The following is a 4,778-nucleotide window of genomic DNA, read 5'->3' on the forward strand; positions in this document are numbered from 1 at the left end:
GCACGCCTTCTCAAGATGTTAGCCACTTGAAATGCTTGACAGGTGAAAGGAAACTGGACTGGGGAGCTGAGGAACTCCAAGACTGGGCAAATCAACTGGTGTGCACCCCGGGGGTTCTTTATTCCTGATGTTTGGAATTTGTGCCACTCAGGCTTTGTGCCACTTGGGTCCATTTAGGACTATTTGTGGTACTGGTTGGCAGGCCATCCCTACTCCTGGGGCTTTGTTCTGCTGGGGCTTTTTACCACTCAGGCTTTGTGCTGCTTGCATCTAGCAGGATCATTTGTGGTACTTGTTGGCAAGATATCCCTGATACTTGTGCTTTGTGCCACTTGGACTCTGTGCCGCTTGGGTTCAGTTAGGACCATTTGTGATATCAGCTGGGAGGCTATCCTTGCTACTTGGGCCTTATGCCACTCAGACTTTGTGCCACTTGGGTCCAGTATAGACTAAATCTATATATATATGGCTACCCTGCCACTTGGGCTTGGCACCATTTGGATTAAGTTAAGACTGCTTGCAGTATTGGTTTGCAGGAGATAACACTCAAAGCCTAGTTTGTAAGCACTCATTCAGAATAATGGAATTATGGATTCAAGTTTTATTTATGTATTTCCACTTTGTCTGGGGTCTTGTTATGGTTATGGTTTTGGGTTTGTACTTTCATGTTATCAAATGCTCTGTTTTGACTACTGAAGGGAGCCCACTGGGCCAAATTTTAGCAGATTTGTCCATGTACAACTATCATACAATGACTAAGAAGTAATTGGTTTTTTATTGTAACACTGTTTGGTCTATGAATACTTCAGACAACAAGGGGAAATGGCCCTTATATGGTTCTCTAAATTACTACACCATCAAACAATTTGAATTGTTTTGTCCATGATTGGGGAAATGGGACAAAATCCTTTTTTTTTTTTTTTTAAATGAACTACCAGGCCAGGGTGGCTATAATTTTTTGTTGTTGTTTTCTGTTTTTCTTCTTTTTGTATATGTGTTTTATTTCTTTTTTTAATGTTTCATTTTTTTCTTTTTAAGATATTGTTTTTTTATTTTTAAATCATGTTTATTCTATTACAGTTGTCTCAATTTTTCCCTCTTTGCCCCACTCCACCCATCCCACCTCCATCCCCTGCTCCCACAATCAATTCCCACTCTGCTGTCCATCTCTATGGGTCATTCATACATTTTCATTGTCTAGTCCCTCCTCCTTCTTTCCACCATTGTCTTCCTTCCTCATCCCCTCTGGTCACTTTCAGTCCGCTCCATGTTTCCATGCCTATGGTTATTTTGTTCATTAGTTTATTATGTTGAATAAATTCCACTTATGAGTGAGATCATATGGTATTTATCTTTCACCAACTGGCTTATTTCACTTAGCTTAATATTCTCCAGTTCCATTCATGTTGTCACAAAAGATAGGAGTTCCTTCCTTTTCTTTTTAAAGTACATTGATTTTATTTTTTTAAATGTCAAAATCCATTATAAAATATTAAAAAATTTAAATCCATTGTAAAGTCTAAGCTATTAAAACAACATAACATCAGCACAGAAATAATCAAGTAGATCAATGAAATAAAATGAGCATTCTAGAGACAAACATATATATCTGTCTAACAATGTAATATGTGATTAAATTGATATTTCAAATCAATGGGGAAAATAAGGCTTATTCAACAAATAAGGTGCATGGACCACTATTCCTTGAAATAAAACAAATACAGAGCCCGATTTCACACACTATACAAAAAATATTCAGGTGAGTTGAAAATAAATATGTAAAATCTAAGAAGTTTCAGGAGAAAATACAAAATAATATTTTTCTTACCCTGAAGTAACATATTCAAACACAGAAGCTATAAAGTAAAATATGGACAATATGACTATATTAAAAATTTAAGACTATATAGTAACGTACATATAAAAAAGTTAAAGGATAAGTAATAGAATGGGACAGTATTTGCAACACATCTAAAAAAGGACTAATAGTTTGGTTTTTTTAGGGAGAAAAATTCTACAAACATTTAGTCAAAAATGGATAAAAATAGGAAAAAAGTCATTTGAAGCTTTTTAAAAATAATAGAAATAGGCAAGAAATATACAAAACCAGGTTTAGTTTCAACAAATAATAAAGTAACAATTAAAATAACACATGACTGTCACAATCAGATTAATAAGCATTAAAAATATTGGTATATCAAGTATTGGGGACTGTGAAAGGAACTGGGAACTATTCATATACTCTTTTTCTTCATCTTCTTAAAGCAGTCCCTTTAGAATATCTTGCAATGCTGGTTTGGTGGAGGTGTATTCTTCTAGCCTTCTTTTGTCTGGGAAACTCCTTATTTTGCCTTCCATTTTCATTGAGAGCTTCACTGGGGAGAGCAGTCTTGGTTGCAGGCCTTTGCTTTTCATGACTTGGAATATCTCTTGCCATTCCCTTCTGGCTTGCAGTGTTTCTGTTGAGAAGTCAGCTGTTAGCTGTACTGGGGTTCCCTTATATGTTACTACCTCTTTCTCCCTTGCTTCCTTTAGGATTCTCTGTATGTCTTTGATATTTGCCATTTTAACGATGATGTGTCGTGGAGTGGGCCTCATTGAGTTCCTCTTGAATCGGACCCTCTGTGCTTCCTGGACTTGTGTGACTTTTCTCTCTCCTCCAATTAGGGAAGTTTTCCATCATTACTTTTTCAAAGAGGTTCTCTATCCTTTCCTCCTCCTCTTCTCCTCTTGGTATCCCTATTATAATGATATTATTATGTTTCAGGTTGTCCTGCATTTCCCTAAATGCCTCTTCATTCTTTGTGAGTCTTTTTTCATTTTCCTGCTCTTTCTGGGAGCTTTTCTCTAGCGTGTCCTCCAGCCCGCTGATTTGATCCTCTGCTTAATCTAGACTTCTTTACATCCCTTCTACTGTGTTCTTCAATCCAGAAATTGTATTTGTGATTTCCTCTTGTCTCTTATTGATAGTTTCTATGTCTTTTTCATGCTGATTCACTTTGCAGTAAGTTTCTCATAGTTTCCCCGTCGTTTTTGGTAATTCTCTCTGAGCTCACTGAGCTCATTGAGCTTGCTTAGAACCGTTGTTTGGAAATCAGTATCTGATAGCTTACTTGCCTCTATTTCATTTAGTTCTCTTCCTGGGGATTTCTCCTATCCCTTTGACTGTGGGTGTTTCTTTGTCTTCCCATTATTTGTGAGACTCTTCTTTTTTGCTTCTGGTTCTTAAATTGATCTGTCTTGATTTCCTGACTTTGTGGTGTGAACTTCCATGGTAGGAGACCACTCTTTTTTCTTTCTGGATCTGCCTCTGATGATATTAGATGTTGACCCTGTCTGAACTTAGGCAGTCTGTTCGAGACCTCCAGGGATCTACTGTCAGTGGCTGTCTCCTTCAGCTGTTAATCTAATCACCGTGCAGTCCCCAGGCTGGCTTAGACAACACAGGGCGGGGCAGAGTCCCTACTTGGGGTGGGGTTATTGGGTCTTCTCAGGCTGCGGCCACTCAGGGGAGTGGTCTGCCTGAGCAAGATGGTTGCTGCCATACAGGGAATGAGTCAGCACTGGGATTCCTCTGGCTACACTCCCAATCCCTCTCCCCAGCCTCCCCCCAGTCTCTCCCCAGGCATCTCCAGCCCACTCTGCCCCTGCCTCGGCCTGTTCTCTGGCTACAGATAAAAATCTATGTGTTGGCCCTTTAAACGTCTCTTTGTGTCTCCAGTGACCTGTCTCTGGCAGAGGGTAACCCTGCCACTTTTCACAGCTGGCTGTATCTGTGTAACTTTTGGGCTCTGGTGCTGTAGACTGGAGATTCCTGCTTATGATTTAGGCCCCACTCTTCTTAGGGAGATCCAACTCTGCATTTCAATATCCTTTCCTTCTGGTGATGCCACCCATGAGCACCCTGCCCGCCTTCTTGAATCTCTACTGCACTTCTTACCAGTTAGGTTGTACCAAAGCTGATTACTCTGTCTATCCTAGGTTATAAGGCTACTCCCTCGCTATTGTTCAGTTGTTTGTTCCAGGTGGTTTCTCCACAATTTAGTTGTAATTCCAGGTTGGTCCTGGATGACATCAGTGTGACTTCCACTCTTTCCTCTGCCATCTTGATTCTCCCCTTATTTCTTTTGTAAAAGTTTTTTAAAATATTTATAATATTGATTATGCTATTACAATTGTCCCATTTTTTCCCTCCTCTTTATTTCCCTCCACCTTGCAACACCCCTCCCACCAGCATCCCTCCCCCGCTTAGTTCATGTCCATGGGTCATACATATAAGTTCTTTGACTTCTCCATTTTCTATACTATTCTTAATGTCTCCCAACTAATTTTGTACCTACTATTTATACTGCTTATTCCCTGTACCTTTTCTCCAATTCTTTCCTCATCTCCTCCCCTCTGATTTCCATTTCTGATTCTGTTCCTGTTCTAGTTGTTTGCTTAGTTTGTTTTTGTTTTTGTTTTTTAGGTTCAGTTGTTAACAGCTGTGAGTTTGTTGTCATTGTACTCTTCATAGTTTTTGATTTTCTTCTTTTTCTTAGATAAGTCCCTTTAACATTTCATGTAAGGGCTTGGTGATGAGGAACTCCTTTAACTTGACCTTATCGGGGAAGCACTTTACCTGCCCTTCCATTCTAAATGATAGCTTTACTGGATAGAGTAATCTTGGGTGCAGTTCCCTGCCTTTCATGACTTTGAATACTTCTTTCCTGCAAGGTTTCTTTTGAGAAATGAGCTGATAGTCTTTTGGGAACTCCTCTGTAGGTAATTCTCTCCTT

This window comes from Pteronotus mesoamericanus, unplaced genomic scaffold (genome assembly GCF_021234165.1).
Source record: "Pteronotus mesoamericanus isolate MK-2021 breed Mesoamerican mustached bat unplaced genomic scaffold, CSHL_Meso_final scaffold_118, whole genome shotgun sequence".
NCBI classification, from domain to species: Eukaryota; Metazoa; Chordata; class Mammalia; order Chiroptera; family Mormoopidae; genus Pteronotus; species Pteronotus mesoamericanus.